The sequence below is a fragment of the Tupaia chinensis genome, unplaced genomic scaffold, assembly GCF_000334495.1.
Source record: "Tupaia chinensis unplaced genomic scaffold, TupChi_1.0 Scaffold000423_1, whole genome shotgun sequence".
Classification (NCBI taxonomy): Eukaryota; Metazoa; Chordata; class Mammalia; order Scandentia; family Tupaiidae; genus Tupaia; species Tupaia belangeri.
In genome coordinates, this window is record NW_006159928.1 from 2,370,831 (window position 1) to 2,393,235 (window position 22,405).

General features: G+C 37.4%; 1 protein-coding gene across 1 annotated transcript in view; it reads left to right on the plus strand.

The window, feature by feature from the left end:
* Positions 1 to 22,405, plus strand: part of LOC102499628 (40S ribosomal protein S27-like) — a 101,829-nt gene that overhangs the window by 384 nt on the left and 79,040 nt on the right. The gene's annotated exons all lie outside the window — the stretch shown is intronic.

Genomic DNA, 22,405 nt, shown 5'->3' on the forward strand with positions numbered 1-22,405 from the left:
AGAGAGAGAGAGAGAGAGAGAAAGAAATAACCCCCCCCCCCCAGGGGGGATGGCCATGCCACAATCCCTTCTCCTTTATTCTCCTCTTGGGATCTTGGGCACGCATGTACACACATCCAGTATGAGTTTTAAGCCACCGGGTTCGGGATGAGAACTGCGGTCAACTACATGGGACGAAGCCATTATGCTAACTGCTGGTCCCAGAGCTGAATGATCTTTTGATAGGAGAAACTGTCTTCTGGATTCTAGGATGTTGAAGACCACCACGGGTCTTCACCCACCAGATGACGGTAGCACCCTCCCTTGAGGGTGATAATCAAAAATGACTCCAGGTGTTGACTGATATCTTCTGAGGGTTAAATTTCCACTGGCTGAGATTCTCTGTTTCAAACACTTCTAGTTTTTAAAATTTCTAAAGAGGAATCAAGATTAGGTGTGTGCGGTCCTTGTAGCGCTAATATTCTCTGACCTGTTAGTCATGCTCACTAAATTAATGTTCTTACCAGATAATACTAGAACTTAGTTTTTCTGGTATCCTCAATTTTCAGAAATTATAGCTACTTTCCCCACTGACAGTAGGGGAACTTCAACGGCAATTTCTACCATATCTTTTTAGTCAAACATCCACTTTGCTCATTTCTATTTTTAATGTGTGTAGCATTTTCCAGAGAGGGTGATCAACCATTTCAGTTACCAGGGAGAGTTCTATGTCCTGAAAAACCCTACATTCTGGGCAAACCAAGTTGCTTTTCTTCCAGACCTGTTTCTATGTGATCAAATATATGTGTTTAGGTATGTATATATACATACATATTATGAAGAGAGAGTAATATGGCACTGATTTTTCTTAGTCTACTTTTATTATTTCATATTTAACATGTTATTAAATATCTCAGCATCAGTTCTGTAGCTCAGCAATTAAAGGAGCTGGATCCCTCATGGCTAACTGAGGTCTCAGCCCCCGCAGCTCATAAAATGTGCCTTGCAAGTGCGTGAGTGTGCCCAAAATCCTGATGGGAAGAGGAATGAAGAAGATCATGAGTGAACACACCCATTGGAGGCTGCTTTCTTTTTCTTTCTGGTAAGTACATGTGTTCTCTGGTAATAAAAAAACATCGTACAGTATATTATTTTGTTGCAAGCATTTAACTCCATTAATTAACATACAATAGTTTACTGAATGTTTTCTGCGTGGTTAGACATTTTTGTTCTTTCTAGTTTCTTTTAAAATAAAAATCGGTTTCAATGAATAATAGCTATATGTTTATGTACTTCTTTTCAATATTTTTGCATTCTAATTTTGAAGCATTAAAAATACACAAACATTTTTACAGCTATACATATTTCTTTTGTCATATTTGAATCACGTTATACATTAAACATTAAACATGGGTCAGCTGGTGATATAGTGATTAAGATGGCTGAATCTCACACGATTGACTGTGCAGTTGGAGTCCCAGACCAGGTGGCTTCAAAAACATGCCAGTTTGTATACATGCGTGTCCAAAATTCTGAAAGGAGAAATGGAGGAGAAAAGATTGTGGTGTGACCACCCCCTCAAGGGATGAGGGTGGGGTTCCCTAACTTTCTCTCTGGAAAGCATGTGAGCCATATAGCAAAGCTTAAAAAATTAAACATAAATAAAATGTAACAAGTTCAGCTAATATTTCCCCTCCTCCCTACTTCCCCTTGTGTACTCATTGTCTTTAATGTGCCCAGGACATTTTAGGTAGACCAGGCCAAGGGTCTTACCTGTGGTCAAGTGTGTAGCTTCTAACATTGCAGTCCCGTATGCTACTAGGGCCACTAGTCTCGGTTTGACCTCACATTTTTTCCATTCATGTATAAATACAATTACATTTCCTCATTCTTTTACTATTATAATGTTGTATTACTTACACGAGTATGTCTGTGTATTTTATCGTCATATACAGTGCAAAAGTCCTGCAAGGCAACCACACAGAAGAGAAAATAATGAGGATGCACATGTCTCCAACTTCACTTCGACTATTTCTTTCCTGAATGGTTACATCAGGATTTAACACTTCCAGCAGCAAAGTATAAGGAATTAACACTTCCTATAGCAATGTATAAGATTTCCTGCTTCCCACTGCTTTGCTGACAATCTGATAATACATCAGATCCTATTCATATACTCTTCCCTTTTCCTTTCTTTGAATTTATATTCTACTTTTTGTTCTTTTCCCATTGAGTTTACATTGTTCATTCTAACTTCTTCAGCTATTCTTAGCGTATTGATTTTCAGTCTCTCCCTCTTTTACGGCGTACCTTTAAAATTATGAATTTCTGAGTAATAATTCAACTAGCTATGGCATCTTAGGATTTTTGTAGTGTTTATTATTATTTTTTAAAGAATTATTTATTTAATTTTATTTGTTCATTTATTTTAATTTGACCAGAGAGAGAGAGACAGGGAGAGAGAGAGAGAGAAGAGGGAAAGTAAGAAAGCAAGCCATCTGGTCCGGAATTCGAACCGTAGATGGTCATGTGGGAGTGTCCAGCGCCTTAACCACCACACCACCTGCTGGTCCCAAGTAGTAGCTATTATTAATCAGCTTTAATTTTTTCAAAACTTGATTTAGCGCCCAAGATACCAAGAGGATAAAATTGACATAAAATAAAATGTGTCAGGGAAGGGTACCCTTTTAATATTTTTCTTTGTTTTGCTAGAGTGCATGTGTGCTCATAAGAGCAAGACAGAGTAACAGAGAAAGAGAGAGAGAGGAGAAAACACACAAACCCCTTAAACTCACCTAACGTGGGTAATGGTCACATGGCAATCTATTCTCCATTTTTCCCTCCTTTCAGAATTTTGGGCAGCCACAGGACCAACAGATGGCATAGCAGTTACATTACTAGACTCCCATGTAGTCAACTGTGGTTCCAGTGCCAGACCTAATGGCTTAAAACTCATGCTGGACACAAGTGAGTGCTTACCCCAAATCCCAAAAGGAGAATGGAGGAGAAGGAATTGTAGTATGGCCATCATCCCAGTGGGAGGTGGCGTGGGTATCTTCCTTTCTGTCTCTCTCTGGTGCACAAACATCCTATAGCAAAAAAAAAAACCAAAAAAAACAAAAAAACAAACAAACAAAAAAAAAACAAAGAAAATGGGGGCATCCACATGCAGGCATGTGCTTGGTACCTTTCTCAAGCTCCTGGGTCCAGAACTCAAACTGTATGGTTTTTCATGTGGGATTTGGCTGCCTTAACTACCAGGCCATGGAGCCAGCTACTATCAGACTTATTTTTTTACATGGATATTTTCTAATTAAGTCTGTTTTCCCATACAAGTCAAAATTTATTACTGCAAAACTTACTGTGCCCTAGAACATCCCAAGGCAGTTGAGGTACTTTTTGATCAAATTATGATGGTTAGAAGACAGCTCTGCCCAAGAGCACAGAAAGAGCCTTCGAAGACTAATGAGGTAAAACTCCCAATTACATCTAACAGAATTTTATATCTGATGGAACCTCCAACATCTGGGATGTATTTTTTTTTTTTATTTTACAGCTGCAAATTTACTAAATGTTTTTATTTGTTGCAATAGTTTTATGCAATAATACAAATATGACCATCACCTGCTAATTAACCTATGAATTGTATATAATTCTAACCAACACAATAGTTTTCTTTCCTTGGCAACTTCCTAAGTATATCTAGTGAAATACAGGCAGTCTCCTCATTGCGTGGTATGGCATGAGCTGAAATTCATGTACATCACGTCTTCACTTTATACAATTTTGTGGTCACCGAAGAACTGCAAATTGAGAATACACTTCTGATCGGAATGTTTTTGTAGTTAACACAGACTGTTTAAAATGACTACCTGTATTGAATAACAACAATGAAAATGGACTTGTGCATTACATACTGAAACACACAATAAAGAATTAAAATAAAATACAATAATTCTTCCCCAAGGAAAGATAGCTAGAACAGAGAAAGAATAATAGAAGGACATTTTGGTAACTTTTAAATTTAGTTTATAATAAACCTAGAATTTTTTTCCTTACTTTTTGGATCTGAACTGCAATGTTGGAGGCCACGCAAATGACCATAGGTTCAGATCCCTGGTCTAGTTGACCAGAAATATGTGCACAAAGAAAGAAAATAAAATACTGATATATGTGTCCTCCAAGACGTGAAAACTTCTGAGTGGTTTTGAGATGTCCTAAAGAAAACTAAAGAGAAAGGGCAAAATAGATGAGGTGGGAGATTAGTATAATATGGCCCAAATGTGTCATCAATAATATCTACTTGCCAGCTGTTATATTTCAATGTAACAACAACAAAAGTACTTCGAGAGAATTTGGGCAAAAGATCTGAGCTGATGGAAAAGCTTAGACAGCAGTGTCTATAGAGCCCAGAACCCCATTAACTCTCATCGGTCCTTGGAGCACGTTCCACATCTATCTTGCTGCCTCTTGTCCCTGATCGTCAAGATTTTCACTTAGAAAGAGACAGGAAGGTAGACTGATGCCTTCCTACTTCTGCATTTGAGTAAACATGAGGAACCTGGAAGTAGGGAGTCCTTGTGTTATGTGATTGGGTGACAGCAGCCTGAATTCAACACACTGCTGGACCTTGCGTGTAGAGGATGGCTACTCTGATACCAATGTGTGCTTTTAGGGTACAGCAGCACCCAGGCTTGTCCACTGTGTCTGAAAGGAACCACAGATTTTCTCCGCTTCAGGTGATAAACTTTGAAGGGTGAACTGTGATACAGTTAATGTTTCTTGGGACTGTGTAGGTAAACCTTGTTAACTCAGAGGTGAAGATTAGTGAGCTCATGTCTAGAACTGAGCCTTAAATTTGGCCCCTGATAAAAACTCTCAATTGGCTTCTCACTGAAAAATAGGAAGAGGGGGAGAGAATATTGTTTATAAACGTCCTTTAACTCTGACAATGGACTCTCTTAATAGTTCAGTACAATTAGAAATATAGTCCTAAATATACTTTAAAAATAAACACTAGTTAATAAACACATTCTTAGATAATCCTTAGATCTAAAAGAAATGACAAGCTTTCTATAAGAAGGAGTGTTTAAAAATCTATGAAAAGCTATATTCAGAAACATTTATGACATTAACTATCAGAGAAGAAAAATGAAAAGTAAAGTAAATCAGTAATCTTTCTAAGTAGTAAGAAAAGATAAAGTACTCCCAAGGAAATCAAGAAGGGAATGTGATCATCTTCCCTATCCCCCTGTCTAATCTGGTACTCCTCTTGGCTCCTTCTCCCTTTCTTTGTCACAGAGATGCTTTAAGATCATCCTGGGTTGGGACCAGCAGTTGGTGTAATGACTGTGTCCCTGGACTCCCATGTAGTCGACCATGGTTCGAGTCCCAGACCCAGTGGCTTAAACTCATGCCAAGTGCGTGTGCATGTGTGCCCAAGATTTTGAGAGGAGAATGGAGGAGAAGGAATTGCAGTGTGGCCATTACCTCGGGGGCGGGGGGGCGATTTCTCACTTTCTGTCTCTCTGTTTCTCTCTGTCTTTCTGGTGAGTGCATGCACCCTTTAGCAAAAACCTTTCAAAAAAAAAAAATCATCCAGGGTTGCAATAGCAGGGTATTGGTAGGGTTAAGGGACAAGAAATGTTATACAGTTACATCATATGTTGGCTTTGCTTGAAGAGGCAAATGTTCCAATGGTCGCTTGTTTTCTTGAGGAATTCTTTGCAAGTTACATCAAGACCTATCACTGGAGGTTTCACACTTTAGGTAGTCAGTACTTCTCCAGAGACTTAGATTGTGGCTTCTCATAGCCTATCCAAAGTTCAGGTTCTGGGACCAGCAGATGATGCAATGGTTACATGACTGGTCTCCCACAGAGTTGTTCCCAGTTCAAGTCCTGGATCTGGAGGCTTAAAACTCATTTCAGGTTCATATGCCTGCAGGGCCAAGATCCTGAGAGGAGAATGGAAAAGAAGGAATTGTGGCATGGCCATCCCCCACTCCTGTGGACTGATTTCTCGCTTTCTGTGTCTCTCTGTCTCTCCAGAGAGCACACATGCCCTATAGCAAAAATCTCTCTCTAAAAAACCAAACCAAAATAAAAAAATATGTTCAGGTCCCTTCACCACTACTCCTTTTAAAATACCTTAGGTCTAGCTTTCTGACTAAAGGTCCTTATCTAGCTTATAGAAAACACTTGTGTACCCTGTTCTACTAAGTTCTAGAAAAGCAGCCATTCCCATTTTTGTGTCTTTGCTCCTCCTAGCAAGGGCATGATGTTACTTGCCAACTTCTCTGTTTTGGTGTGACTTACATCCCAGTTGTTGTACTCCCCCTGCCCCCAAATCTCTGGGGAATATATGTTCAGCTCTCCATGTCATCATGGAAGTTTTCTCACTTGCTTTTCAGGGAAGGAAAAAATACATTCTTTCTCTCCAGGAGAATACTTACAATGTCTTTCATTTTCAGTCTCTTACTTTTAATATATTCTTAGCCTTCATATAGGTTCTGAATATGGATTATGGGCAACTATTTATTTAACTAGTTTTTGATACCCCCTTTTTAAGTTCTGAAAAGAATGAGTATTTTGGTTTAGAATGTGGGTGTATACCTACCAGTTTCAGTGTTCCAGTCTCAGCCAAAATTATAAACAGGAAGAGCCCCATGTGGATATCCTTTAAAGTAATATTAAAGTGTACAAAGAGTTTGAGCAGGCAATTTGCAGAACATACCCACAATTTCAATAATGTATGAAAAGATGTTCAAACTCATGAGTAATATAATGAGATATTATTTTATGCTAGTTAGACTTTAAAATTTAACAAGTGTGATAAAAACTTATAAGAATATCCTCATGCATTGCTGATGCAAATGTGAATTACTACAGCCCTTTCTGAAAAGCAATCATCAGCTTCTAGTTTACAGAATTTTAGAGACTTGTAAACTCATTGACCCACAGTACCACTTTGGGATTCTATCCTCTAACCTATAATAATAAAAGTGCTGATAGGTAACCATCAGAAATATGTACTTCATAATTTATCATCATGTATCATCAGAGATATACATTTCAGTCAGCATTGTTCAGAGTAGTAAAGATATAAATTATAGTAATGATAAATTACTGAACAGTTAGCAATGATGTGAATGTCCTTACTAGAAAAATTCATCATTGAATACATTTTGAACCATTATACAATACTTAAAATTTAATAAATTGAAACTACCCTAGGTCCATTTGTGGTTGTGTATTGCTAGGACACTGTGCTCTGTGGGTCAAGCCCACATGGGAGGCCCAAATCTGAGTCCCATTACAGCCTGAACAGTGGGAACAGTGGTGTGCATCTGTAATCAGTAATTCAGGGAGGCTTAAGCATGAGGACAAGGTAGGCCTGGGCAACATAAAGAGATATTCTAAAGGAGCTAGCAGGTAGTGTAGTAGTTAAGGTGGTTTGAGCTCTGGCCTCTGCAGCTCGAAAATTACTGTAGACATGTGTGTGCCCCAAATTTATGAAAATGGAGGAGAAGAGGTTGTGGTATGGGCATCTACCCAGGGGGTGATTTCTCACTTTCTCTCTCTCTGTGAGTGCATGCACCCTATGTCAAAACCTTAAAAAATTAAAAATAAATTTCAAAAAAAGTGGAAGAGTCTAAAACCAGCTGAGTATGATAGCATGTCCTTACAGTTCCAGTCAGGATACTGTGGCAGAAGGATAGTGACATGATGAGTCCTGTCTTAAAACACACAGACAAAACCTTAAAATCCCTACTCTAATTCTCTTGTTGATATTCCCCATGGATTGAATGGAAAAAGCTAGATGCAGAAAAATGTATGTGATATTACTACATTTTTGTGAAGAAAGTACTTATGCCCTCACATATATGTGTGTATGCAAAGGAGGTGTGTAATTGTGAAAGCAAAGAATAAGTATGAAGTTATTATAATCAAGCTTGTTAACATGGTTTACTTGTTGTGGAGGAGAATAATGGAAATAGACTAAGAGAAGAAAAAAATTGAAGGAGGTAAACACAAGAAATACACATGTTTAAAATCGCATTTATGAATTTAAGGAAAATACATGGTAAATGGATGTGAATACCAGATACAGTGTGTGTGAAAGAGCAGAGTCTGAGGAAGGACATTTAGAAGGAAAATATAGAGATAAAACATTAATGGGACAAAGAAATATGGTATTATCTGTTGAAGATAATTTTATAGTTTTATCAACTGGACTAGGGAGAAATGTTCACATGTTGGAATATTCACTGTGCAAGCTAAATAACATGAATGAATGTATAACAGAAAATGAAATAAAAAATATTAAATACAAAAATAATAATAGGGATCAGCAGTTGGCATAATGACTATGTCGCTGGACTCCCACGTAGTTGTCCGTGGTTCGAGTCCTAGACCTGGTGACCTGGTGGCGTAAACTCGCACTGGGCATGTGGGCATGTGTGCCCAAGATGGCAAGAGGAGAATGGAAGCAAAGGGATTGCAGTGTGGTCATCCCACGGGGTGTGGGGGGGTGATTTCTCGCTTTCTATCTCTCTGTCTCTCTCTCTTTCTGGCGATCACTCGCACCCTATAGCAAAACCCTCTCCAAATTATAATAATAATAATAAACTAAGGTAATAAAAAATAAAACACAGAGTTCTGAATTTCAATAGGAAAACAGATGAAACCAAAATTGCAGGGGAAGTTTTGAAAAAAGCTCTTTAGCTGATAGTCTCATGCATAAGTTGAAATTCCATTATTCTTATTAAGTGAAAAAGAATTAGTAATATAACAAATTTAGCCTAGGCACAGTCAATATGATATTTAATCACTAGACATAATTATAATTGAAGATACAAAAGTCAAATATTGAAACATATGTAGACATAGCTTCAATTTTGAATCATCTTAGGGCTCAACATTTTCTAGAATGTATTTCCCAAAGCAAAGGATTAGTTTGGCCTAACTATCAAGTCAAAGAGAAAAAGAATGCTTTATTTAAACAGTTCTTAATCACTTTGGAGGCATTTTCTTCCTCATTAAACAGGTATCTCCCTGTTATAACATTGCTAGAGAATAGTTAACTTCTGAAAACTCAACACCCAGGCTCAAAAGGCATTAAAGACAAATGAGATTCTTGCTTATTTCTATAGACTCAAATTCTTGCTTGAACAGAGTAGTTCGCAATGTGGTTCAGTACCTCTGGGGATTGCTAAGACCTTCTCACGTACACAAGATCAAAATCGCTTTTGTAGTAATACTAAGACATAATTTTCCCTTTTCACTCTCATTATCTCATGAGAATATCATAAAGTTTTCCAAAGGTTACACAATATTTGATATTCAATAAATTGAATTCAAGAGGCATATACCATAATTTAGCTGTTTCTATTTTTAAAATGCAGTTATTGTTCATAAAATTGTATTTATATTAACCTATAGAATATTTATTATATTTATAGTCTTTAATGTATTTTCAACCTTAATGTTTTTGTGATAAATATCAATCTCCATAACCCACATAAATATAAATACTTCGATGTTTCAATAATTTTTTTAAAATTGGTATTTCTTTTAATTTCTATTTCTTTTATACATTCAATCATGTTACTTAGCTTACAAAGTGAATATTCCAACATGTATACATTTCTCACCATCCAGTTTACCAGACTAGAAAGTTATCTTCAATAGATAAAAAGCCATTTCTTTGTCTCATAAATGCCTTGCCTCTCTATTTTTCTCCTTAATGTCCTTCCTCAGACTCTACTTCACCCACCCTCTTCCTACACTGTATCTGGTATTCACAACCATTTACTTAGTTTCTATAACCTTTAGTCATTCAGTTTCTGCCACAGAGTGTGGACACTTGGTTTATATTAAGTGGACACACATAATGTCTCTCCTTTATCACCTGGCTTGCTTCACTCAGCAGTAAATTTTTCATATTCATCCACTTTCTGTCAAAAGCTGGGGTCTTGTTTTTTATGACTGAGTAGTATTCCAGAGAGTATATGTGCCACAATTTTTAAATCCATTCATCTGTACATGGGCATTTGGGTTGGGTCAGGGAGTGAGATGCCACCCACTCCACTGTTCTTGTGCAGGATTACTTTAGCAATATGAGGTCTTTGATGATTCCAGACAAATTGTATGAATGTCTTTTTTAGATCTATGAAGAATGTCCCTGGCATTTTGATTGGGATGGCATTAAATATGTAGAGTAATTTGGGTAGAATTGCCATTTTGATTATATTAATTCTTCTAATGCAGGAGGAACATGGGATGTCCTTCTACTTTTTTGTGTCACTTTCAATTTCTATTTTAGCTTCTCATAGTTTTTCTTGTGGAGGTTTTTAACTTCTTTGATTAGGTTTATTCCTAGGTATCTTCTACTTTTTGTGACTATGGTAAATGGAATTACTTTTTTCAGCCTGCCTGCTGTTCGTATATAGAAATGCTATAGATTTCTATATGTTGGTTTTGTATCCTGCAACTTTACTGTATTCATGTATTACTTCCAGGAATTTTTCCATGGACATCATTAGGTGTTCTATGTATACCATCATGTCATCTACAAATAAATATAGTTTCATCTTTTCTTTTCCTATTTCAATGCCTTTATTTTATTCTTGTTTCTGATTGCATTGGTGAGGACTTTCAGTATTATGTTGATAAGGAGCGTAGCAAGTGGACATTCTTGTCTTGTACCAGTTTTTAGTGGAAAAGTTTTCAGCTTTTCTCCATTCAAGATGATGATAGCTATGGGTTTTTCATAGATAGCTTTTAAGGTATTGAGAAACGACCTTTCTATGCCGATTTTTCTGAGTCTGGATCATGAAGGGATGTTGTATTCTATCCAATGCTTTTTCTGCATCAATCGATATGATTATTTGGTTTTTATATTTCTTTCTGTTAATATAGTGTATTACATCTATGGTTTTACATATGTTGACCCAACCTTGCATCCCTGGAATAAAGCCTAGTATAATCTTTTTTATATGTGGTTAGAGATAGTTTGCTAGTATCTTGTTGAGAATTTTTGCATTTTTATTAATCAGAGATATTTGTCTATAGTTTTCTTTCCTTGTTCTATCCTTAATTGTTCTGTGGATAAGGATGATGGAGGCTTCATAGAGTGATTTTGGGAGAGTTTCACCCTGTTAGATCTTTAGCAATAACTTGAGCAGAATGGGGGTTAACTCTCCTTTAAAAGTTTTATAGAATTCAGAGGTGAGACCATCAGGACCAGGGCTTTTCTTTGTTGAGAGGTTATTTATTACTGATTCAATCTCCAAGCTTATTATGGGCCTATTCAGACTTTCTACATCCTCCTGGCTCAATCTTGGTAGATATTATTTGTCCAGAAATTGTCCATTTCATCCAGATTTTCTTGTTTGTGAGATGTAATTGTTCATGGTATCTTTTTTTTAAAAAAGTTAATTATTTATTTAATTCCATTTGTTATTGTTAGTTTTTTTTCCATCAGAGAGAGAGAGAGAGAGAGAGAGAGAGAGAGAGAGAAAGGGAAAGCAAGAAAGCAAGCCCTCAGTCCAGGACTTGAACCATGGTTGGCCATGTGGGAATCCAGCGCCCTTATTCACCACAACACTTGCTGGCCTGTTCATAATATCTTCTAATAATGTTTTGTATTTCTAGTATGTCTGTTGTTATATTGCCAACTTCACTGCAAATTTGATTTACCTGATTCCTTTTTCTCTTTCTTTTTAATAAGTCTCGCCAGTCTGCAACCCCTTCTCCTTTATTCTCCTCTCGGGATCTTGGGCATGCACACACATATGCCTAGCGTGAGTTTAAGCCACCAACTGGGTCCAGGACTCAAACCATGGTAAATTTCATGGGAGTCCAGGACATAACCATTATGCCAACTGCTGGCCCCATCTTCAGAGTTTCTTGAAGAGCTGGTCTGGTGTTGGCAAATTCTTTCAAGTTTTGTTTGTCTGAAAAGATTTTAATCTTTTTTTTCCCATATGAAGGATAACCTTGCTGGACATAATAATCTTGGTTAAAATTGTTTCTCCCTTAACACTTTCAATATATCTTTTCATTCTTTCTTTTCTTGCATTGTTTCTGTTGAAAGGTTTGGAGTTAGCCTGATGGAATAATCTTTGTAAATCACTTGCCGTTTTTCTCTTGCAAATTTTAGTATCTTGTCTTTATCTGTGAGCTTGGCCAGTCTGGCTAAGATGTACCTTGGGGAAGATCTTCTTGGGTTGATTCTATTGGGGAAGATCTTGGATTGATCCTATCAGAGTCTTTTGTATTTCTTAGGTCTGGATATGTGAGTGCTTCTCTAGAAGACTTGGGAAATTTCCTTCTAGGATTTCATGGAATAGATTTTCCATGCCCTTATTAGTTTCTTCACCTTGTGGGATTCCGATTATTTGGATGTTCGGACGTTTAATGGAGTCTAGTATTTCTCTTCTATTATCCTCACTTTTTGTTATTTTTCTCTATCTTTCTGGTGTTTTTTTTCTAGGTCAGAGATTTTATCTTCTACGTCAGAGATTCAATCTTCAGCATGGTCTAATTGACTTTTAATACTTTTGAGAGAGTTTTTGATTTTCTGTATTACAAACCTCATCTCTAATAGTTCCATCTGATTCTTTCTTAGAGTGTCCATTTCTTCTTTCATGTCATGGAAGACTTCCTAATCTCCTGTAACTCATTGTCTCTTTTCTGTTCCAACTCATAGAGTTTTGTCACCCTGAATGTTCTAAATTCTTTCTCTGACATTCTGGTAACATCTTTGGTATTTTCAAGAGATGGAGAGGATTTATTGTGTTTTTTTGATGGAGACATATTTCCTGGTTTATTCAGACCTGAGGCTCTTTTTCTACTTCTAGCCATTGGGAGATGTATTCACTTTTAGATACCTTTTTGGAGAATGTTTCTTTGGGAAAAAATGTGCTTCCCTTTTGCTGTGGACTGATATGTGCCGAAGTCTCTTTTCTGCTGTTTTTTGCAATGTGGTCTGAACAGGAGTCTTCTATTCAGGAGTCTGAAGAGCAGTCTTTCCTTTTTTGTAGGTGGTTAAGTAAAGGGTACCCTCACATAAAGGGTATTTAAGAACTTTGATTCTAGACCTGTTTAGCCCCTCTTGGTACATGGAGGATAAGCAGGAGATGACAATATAAGAAGGAAGCAATAAGAGTATGAAAGAGAATAAAGAAAAAAATGTGCACCCCACGCTAACACAGAGTACAATTTCATCAGGAGGATGAAATTGGAGATGGAAGCGTGCTCTGCTGGAGAGCTGGGGGCAGTCCTGTGGGGTAAGGAGAAGTGGGAAATTAACAAAAGAAAGAAGAGAAAAAAAATAGCCTACCTTGCTAACAAAGAGAGTGTCTCTGGGGTTGGGGGTGCTGGAGTTGGGACTGGGGAGCCCTGCCTTAGTGTCTCTTAGGTTAGGGGCCTGGAGATGAAAGCGGGCTCTGCTGGAGAGCTGAGGCAGTCCTTCTAACAGAGAGAGGGTCTCTGGGGTTGAGGGTGCTGGAGCTGGAGCTGGAGTTGGGGCTGGGGAGCCCTGCCTCAGTGTCCCTTAGGCCAGGGGGCTGGAAATGGAAGTCCTCAATAATTTTTAAGAGTTTAAAAGGGATCCTAAAGGAAAATATTCCAACTTTAGTAAACATTAGTGTAAATGTGCTCTCTCCATTTGCACAAGATTGTCATAATTTAGGAGGGCACATTTCATGGCAAGAAAAGCCGAAAATGCAAACTATGTTTGTATCTATATGCCATTAATGGTATATAAAAGCAATACAAAACCGTGAGCCTTGCTCATAAGAAAAGACATTCACAGTAAGATTGCCACGTAATATGGTACCTGAAAGAAGAAAAATCTGAAAGCCAAAGTATTTTTCCCTCTCTCTCTTACGTACCACTCAACACCGTACTTCTGACACCAGCTGTAAGGGGACTTTTCTTCACACAGAAACAAAGCAATTGTGCAGTGGAAACCAGCTGGGTGTCCTGTAATTCAATTCAATTCACTATCAATCTGAAAATAGTGTCAGATCCCACAGGTTGAGTGTTCAGTCCCACCAGATTGTTTCTCATTTTAGATGTCAATGCAAGCCCCAGGTTGTAGCTTAAGCTTCTGACAGATCAGCTATAAATTGGGGTTCTATGACACCCCCTCCTGTTGAGTTTGATTAGTGTGACAGAAGCTCATAAGACTAAGGGAAATGTTTTATTTAGGCTGTTGAGTTTATAATAAAGAATATTACAAAGAATACAAATAAACAGCCAGATAGAAGAGTACACAGACCAGGACATGTGGGAAGGGACACAGAGTTGCCATGTATTTTTCCAAGGTCACCATCCTTCAGCTACCTTCAGTTACCTCCAATTGTTTAGCAACCCAGAAGCTCCCCAAATCCAGTCCTTTTATGAAGGCTTTATTATGCAGGAATGAATGATTAAATCATTAGCAATGGGTGAGCAACTTAACTTTCATCCCTTTCTCCCCTGCCCAGAAATCAGAAGACAAGGCTAATGTCTCAAGCCTCTAGTCATGCCTGGTATTTATTTATTTATCTGGTGACCCACATCCTGAATCTATCCAGGGAATCACTGAGATTCCAAGGATTTTTGGAAATTGTATGTCAGGACATAAGGACATAAGGAAGACCAGGTATATATTTCACAATATCAAAGTAGTTTTTGTAAGGTATAAGATAGGTAATCATACACTATTATTGGGATTGTAAAACAGTCAAACTTTGGGAAAGCACTGCCTATCAAAATTTAGAAGCTTTTGTACTTTAACTGAAGCATGTTACATTTTTTGTATGCAACTGTCAGGGAGAGTTTCTCTTTGACGTTTTGATAATTTGAGTCTATGAAATAACTTGACCATAGGAAGATTAATAAGTAGGTTTATGAACACATCATGTGGGAGAGACTTCAGTGAGAGGCAATTAAAAGCAATAGCTTCAAATTTCAGCTTATCTAATGTCTTCAATGAAGAACAATAAATTCTAATGAAATGACAAGACAAAGGAAAGCAGTGAAAGGTTTCTAGAGGTGGGAAACTGTGGGAAGGAAAATCATATGAGAAGAAACAAATGGTTTGTAAAGTTGGTTTTCAGACTCCTTTCATCTTAAAGCTGATTCTTCTGGAACTGTCTCCCACAGATCAGTGTCTATGGTTGTCCCCAGTGATTAACTTTTCTCTTTCTTGATGGTGGGTGGAGGGGGACAACTGTAGAAATTTATGTCATTTTTCTGAGCAAGTAAGGAGAGGGGAGAAAGATTTTCTGCATTTCTTTTTCCTTAATTGTCTTCAGCTCGACAATTCTTTATCCAAGGAAGCATATTCTGATCCTCCATGTAATCTATTGGATGTATTGAAGCTGACCTAAGTTTGCAATAAGAGAAGCATAACCACTTCACTAAGGCACTGTTTGCAATCAGAAAAAAGAGAATAATCAAAATGCTCCTGAGTAGTAGAATTTCATAATAAGTTATGAAGTGTCCATTCAATAGACATGAATGCAATAAAAAAATCAATGTGTCAAGTCTCTGAGTGCTTGTATGGAAAGCTGTCCAATATACAACTATTATACTTATGATTATCATTATTATATTTCAGCTGGTGAAGTAAATTACCAACAGTATTAGTGATACATCTATATGCATTAAAAACAATAAATGTATGCATATAAGTTTTAGTACATGAATAAGTGTGCATGAGAGGTGTATGAGTATGTAAGATTATAATATTTGTATATGTATTTTCTGGAAGAACATGCAAGACCCAATTAATAGTTATATTTCTATCAGTGCCAAAGTAGACTAAGGGGGGCTTTTATTTTGCTTTGCTTTTGTCTAACTTGTTGGAATTAAAAAAAATCATGAACATGCATTATTTTATTAATAAATTTTTAAAGATGATTTTTATGTTACTAAAAGAAATCAATATACAGATTATCTTCTTTTAGGAGTATTCCATGAGGAAGATACAATTACATTAGACACACATTGCTACAGGAAAGTGCATGGAAAGGATTACAGAGGGATTTGTCCTTTACAAACTTAAATTCTACACTGTGAGCATTTTTAATCATGCGCCAGTACTCAGTGCCGCTGTAAGGACCGAAAAGGGAACTAACATGAATTCTACTGACCCAATGATGTGCCAATATGAGCTCAAGATTCCTTAGACCAGATCTGCAGGGTAAGGTTAAACAAAGAGATATTTACAGGAACTTGGAAAATCAGAAAGAAGAAAAGTCCCAGGAAATACTTCCCTTCAGGGAATTGATTAATATTTCATGGTTCTGACAGGACATATGCTTAGGGACAGAAGTGACAGGTGGAGGAGGAACACCAGAGAATAAAGAAGACAGAGGAAAGAAGCAACCACTTCACATGAGTGACAGTGACAACATTTTCTGTCTAAAGAATAAGGTTTAATATTTATTTAGTTAGTTCACCCCAGTCTTTAACCAAAAAATGAATAGCTATTATATAATGGTGATGTAATATAACATATTATATATCTATATAGCATATTATACTATGTATATAGTACATTGTATGATATTATATGTTGTATTCTATCAATATCACCTCTATGATGACTGCAGCATTCTTTTTAATAAATAGCTAATGCAAATGGATAGTATCATAATATTAAAGTTTTACATCCACTCAAGCTATTACCTCTTAACAGCTCTTCAGAAAGGTGGGATGCCTTTTTGAGAGGAGTAAACAAAATCTCCAAGAGATTGAGGACTTGTTCAAGGTTTCATGGCTAGAAAGCCATAAAGCTAGGTTCCTGATTTCAAAGGTTTTAAAAATTTTAGTACATTTTGTTAACAGATAATATATCCTCTTACAATGTACATAGCAGAGACCTAGTTCTTTATTATATCCACCAAACTTACACAACCATTTGACTAAGCATATTATGTTTGGTCGCATTTTTAATATTGTCTAAGGTTCTCATTTGTTAAGAGCCCTTTGGTCCTTACTGAGAAACATCCCCTGGGCAGCTATTGTGTCTAGGGCATGGTATTAGGGACTATAGACATGAATTGAAATAAAAATGTGTGCTATAGAGATGTAATTGATTTCATGAATTAGAAAACAGAATAAAATGATCTTTGTGTAAGAAATAGTAAGCACTGGATAAGATAAATGCAGAGGGTGATACAGATATTGAGAGTAAAGAAACGTTTATTAAGCTTTGTGGTCACAAGCAACGTCCTTAATTTTTTACAGCTCAGTTTCCTCATCTATAGAGTAGTTTTTGTGAGGATTAGATCATGCAATATATATAAAGAATCAGATACCCTACAGAACAACATCATTTAGTGGATAGATACTGTTCTTACTGTTTTCTACTCTTCTTCACCTTCTCTTTTCCCTTTCTTCATCTTCCTCTACTTTCTTACGGTTTCAGGCTAAATGATGTGAAAAGCCTCAGTGAGTCTTTAAGGAAGATAAAGAGAAGTAGACAATCGTGAAGGAGTTTTTGACATAGGAAATATAGCAAGTGAATATATACCTAATAACAAATTTAGACTATAAGAAAACACTATTAAGACTCCATTTATTTAAAATTCTGTAAACATATTCCCTATTAGCATTTATATGTTATTGGAGTTGTTGTGAATGTTCAATAATTAAAACCCCCTTTCCAGCTTCTACTCTAGCTCTCAACCAAGTGAGAAAAACAAAAATAGCAAGACAGATAAATACACAGTAGCCTTTGCCATTGCTGTTGTTACTGAGAAAAATCTGCTTGAAAGACTTAGTTCCACGTAATTTCTAAACCCTCAAATAAGGGACTTTCTGTACCTAGTCATGGTCACAGGACAGAGCAGCTGAGGAGAAGCAAGTGCCATGTTTTGTGTGGGGTAGGAAACCCTGAGAGGAGGAGAACAGAAGGAAGGGCTGGGCTGCTCACGCCTCCTTCTTCTGGACAAAGAGAAGTTGCACAAGCCCAAACAGAGGACTATCAGGTGCTGAGTCACCCTTGTGAAAGCTCCCCCTCTGCCCCCTTTTTGATCTATATCAGCCTGCTAGACACATAAATCTTTTTTAAAATATTAAAACATGGAAGTCATGGAGTTAGCAGGTGGCATGGTGGTTAAGGCATTGGATATCATATGGCTGATTCTGTGGTTTGAATCCACACCTAGTTTCTTGAAAAGCACGCTACAGACATGTGCTTAAGTTCCGAAAATCCTGAGTGGAAAATGGAGAAGGAGAGATTAAAGTGTGGCCATTCCCCTGGGGTATGATTTCTCACTTTCCCTCTTGCTGTCTCTTCCTGGAGTACATGCACCCTATGGCAAAAATCTGAAAAAGAAAAAAAAGAAAAAAAAAAAAAAGGAGAGATGGTGGTGCAGAGGTAAAATGTGATGCTCTGCAAGGCAGCTCTACATGAGAAGCTACCGGTACATGTCATAGACCTCCCCGAGCACTCTGGGCCCTGTGTTTCCAGGATCCAGGGTTGGCTAAAGCTGGGGGTAGACCACGGAGTCAAGACAAAGTCAGGGGTGCTCTATCTCTGTCTCTTTTCCTTCCTTTCTCATTCATGGAATTTGGAATTATAAACTTATAACATAATAACTAAATTAATAATTAATAAATTAACTTAAAAATTAATGTATAATGTATAATAGAGAAAAGTGCATGAACACTAATATTTAGTTTAATACATTTTCACAAAGGAAATAACTTTGAAATTTTTTTTTAAAGAGATTTTTGCTATAGGCCACATGCACTCACCAGAGAGACATAGACAGAGAGACAAAAGGGAGAACTCATCACCCAGGGACAATGGCCGTGCCATAACCTCTTCTCTTCTATTCTTCTCCTGGGACCTTGGGCATGCAGGCATACATGACCGGTGTGAGTTTTAAGCCACCAGGTCCAGGACTCGAACCACAGACAACTACATGGGAGTCCAGCAATGTAACCATTATGCCATCTGCTGGTCCCTAACTTTGAAATTATTAATAGGGTCAAAAAAGAATATATTTCGAGTCTTTTGTTTGTCCCATCCCTTCCTTAAGTAACCACAACCCTAATGTCTAATCGTATTTAAGTTTTACCTTTAGGCCTATTTTAAAACTTTACAATTATTTTTGTATTTACCTTTTTAAAATTTTGTTATTATACTTTTAAAAAAATTGCTATAAGGAATATGCGCTCGCCAGAGAGAGACAGGTAGAAGGAGAGAGAGAGGGAAGGTAAGAAAGCAAACTGTCAGGTCTGGGATTCGAACTGCAGTTGGCCATGTGGAACTCTAGCACCACACCACCTGCTCACCTGCTGGCCCTGTTCTTGTTTTTTGTTTGTTTGTTTGTTTGTTTGTTTGTTTGTTTTTAAGAGGGCTAGAGAGAGAGAGAGAGAAAACTCATGTGTAGAAAGGTGCAGTAAGGAAGAAAGAGGGATATTTCTCAGCGACTTGCCATTGCAATTCTCTGTTCCAGTCTCCCAGTTACCTAGGATCACAGGAGCAGGCAACCATGTTTTGCCTGTTCAGGCTGGTCTGGAATCATCCAGACCTGGACTTCCTAAGTGGTCCTAGGCTTGTGCAGCAGTTTCCTACCGCTTGTGCCACTGTGGCTGGGCACACTGGATCGTATTCTACTGACTGGCCCACAGTTGCAGTGTTTCATTCTATAGTTGTACTTTGAGTAAGTTTCCAGCTTGGAACTATTATAAAGAATTCTGACACATTTTTGTATGCATCTTTTGTGGTATATCTGTACCCATTTTTATAGATTGCAAATAAGTAGTGATATTGATTGTACAATGTTGCTTCAAATCCTCACTTACATTCTGTTTTCAGTCTTTAAATTTAACCATTCTGGCATATGCGGAGTGATACCATAACATTTAATTTAGGTTTTGTTTTGCATTATGACTAGAGGTTGAGCTCATTTCCATAGGTTTGTTCAACTTTATGTGTCATCTTTTCTGGGTTGCCTGTTCTGGTTTCTTACCCATTTGCCCCCAACCTAGGCTATTAGTATTTTTCTAATTAATTATAAATAATAAGGGAAGTCTGGATATGAAATCTGTTAGTCATGTATGTCACATACATGTTACAAGACACTCTAGTTTTTGGTTTTATTTTTCATTCTTTAAAGTGATTTTTCAATTCTTCCATGAAAGAGAGAGACAGAGAGAAAGAGACAGGCATTCCCTGTGGGGATGCAGTGATCCACTGCATGTATGTAGCATGCACAGGGACACCGAGGGATATGAACCTAGAACCTTCCCATGTGGGTCCAGCATCACAGAGTATTATGCTACTGTTATGCTACCAGCTGGAACCTGTTATTTTCATTCATATATTGGTGTATTTGATGAGCAAACTTTTTATTTTTATATACTTTGCAATTTTATTTATTAAAATGTTTAAAAATCCTAACAAAGTTTCCCTTTGTGGCTATTTTGTATTCTAATTAAGCATTTTTTACTACAGGGATCAGTAGATGGTGTAGAGGTTACATTGCTGTACTCCCATGTAGTCTACTAGTGTTCAAGTCTTGGACCCAGTGGCTTGAACTCATACCAGGTACATTTGCATGCATACCCAAAATCTCAAGAGTAGAATGGAGAAGGGATTACAGCATGGCTGTCCCTCCTAGGGGATGATTTGTTGCTTTCTGTCTTTCTGTTGCTCTGTCTCTCTGATGAGCACATGCACCTTATAGTAAAAAAATCTCTTTTAAAAATATTTTACTACATATCTACATTAGTCTGCCAGTTAACTTTTGTGTAATTGAGAGAAAAGTTAGTTTTACATATGTATTTCCTAATGGAGATCAACTTAATCCAACACCATCTATTAAAAAGACAGTTTCTCCCCTCAAGAGAAATAAAAACTATTTGCACAAAAAGCATGCGTGTAGATGTTTATTCAAGCTTTATTCATAATTTCCCCAAACTGGAAACAATCCAATTGTCCTTCAAAAGATAATGTGTAAAACAGATCATGGTACATTCATGTAATGTAAAACTACTTATTGATTAAAAGGAATGAATCATTGATAGATGCAGCAACATAAATGAGTCTCGAATGCCTTTTGCTAAGGGAAAAGAGCAAGACATAAAAGGCAATGTGCTATGTGGATCTATTTATATAATTTTCTGGTATGTACATTGCTATTTATATCACAAAGGCAAAACTATGGATAGAGAACAGGTCAGTGGTTTCCAGAGAAAGGATGGGTCAAGGGATTGCCTACAAGAAACAGCATGAGGGAATATTTGGGCCGAAGGAAACTGGTCGTTGCTGTGGTGTTTATACCACTCTACATTTGTCAGCTGTACAAGGAGTAAATACTATTATTTGTGAATTTAAAAATTCTAAAAAAAGGTAAACAACTAAAATAAAAATAAGTCTTATTTTCTCCACTGCCCTACAATGCCACCTTTGTCACAAATCAGTCTATATATGCATGAGGTGTCTCTGCTTGATGATATGTCACTGATTTCAATTTCTATTTGATAATATGATTTCATCTTTTTTATAACTCCCTGAGAACAGGATATATCAGTAATTGGGAGTTCAGTTTTGGTATTTATGGGTTTAGTGACAATTCAAGTTACTTCCCTCCCCCCGAAGGTGTCGCATCTCTATGGTGAGATGAATATAGAAATGCTCTGAAAAGATTTTCCTAGCTGCTGAAGGTGCTGTCAGCCAGTTTCAACTGTCACCCTTTTCAATGTTTGCCATGGTGGCAGAGAGCGTCTTTCCGAAGCCATGCTGCTCTAGTAGCTCGCTTCTGTATTTAATCATAGCTGGAAGTGGTACATCCATGATTACTTGTGAGCAAAATCATAAGTTTAAAGGAACATGTTTGGGACCAGAAGATGGAGAATTGGTTACATAGATGGACTCCTACATAGTCGACTGTGGTTTGAGTACCGGACCAGGCATCTTGAAACTCACGAGTGGGTGCATGCAAGATCCTGAGAAGAGAATGGAGGAGAAGGAATTGAGGAGTGACCATCCCCTCTGAGGGGTGATTTCTCCTTTTCTGTCTCTCTCTGTCTTTTTGGCAAGTACATGTACCCTATAGTGCCGGGAGCCGTACCCTAGCCAGGGTGGATGCACAGGGAGGTGACGCGGGTGAACAGGAATCAGACTAAGACCTCATGTCCTTAGCATGTTCTTAGCCGGCTACAGCCAGAGTAAACTCCGGACTGCAGCGCTGATGGCCAGAAGTCATGCGTATTTATTATAGAAGGAGTTTTACAGTAGTGGGATAGGTGAGGGGAAGTAAGTGAAACACTTTGCTCTAAAAGGTAAGGCATTCAAAGTATAGGAACAATAATTATAAAACATGACGTCTGTTTTGTTTAGGTATAAACAGTCATAATTTTTAGAACGAGGAAGTCCATTTTTTGGGTGCATCTTCTTCTTAGATCTTG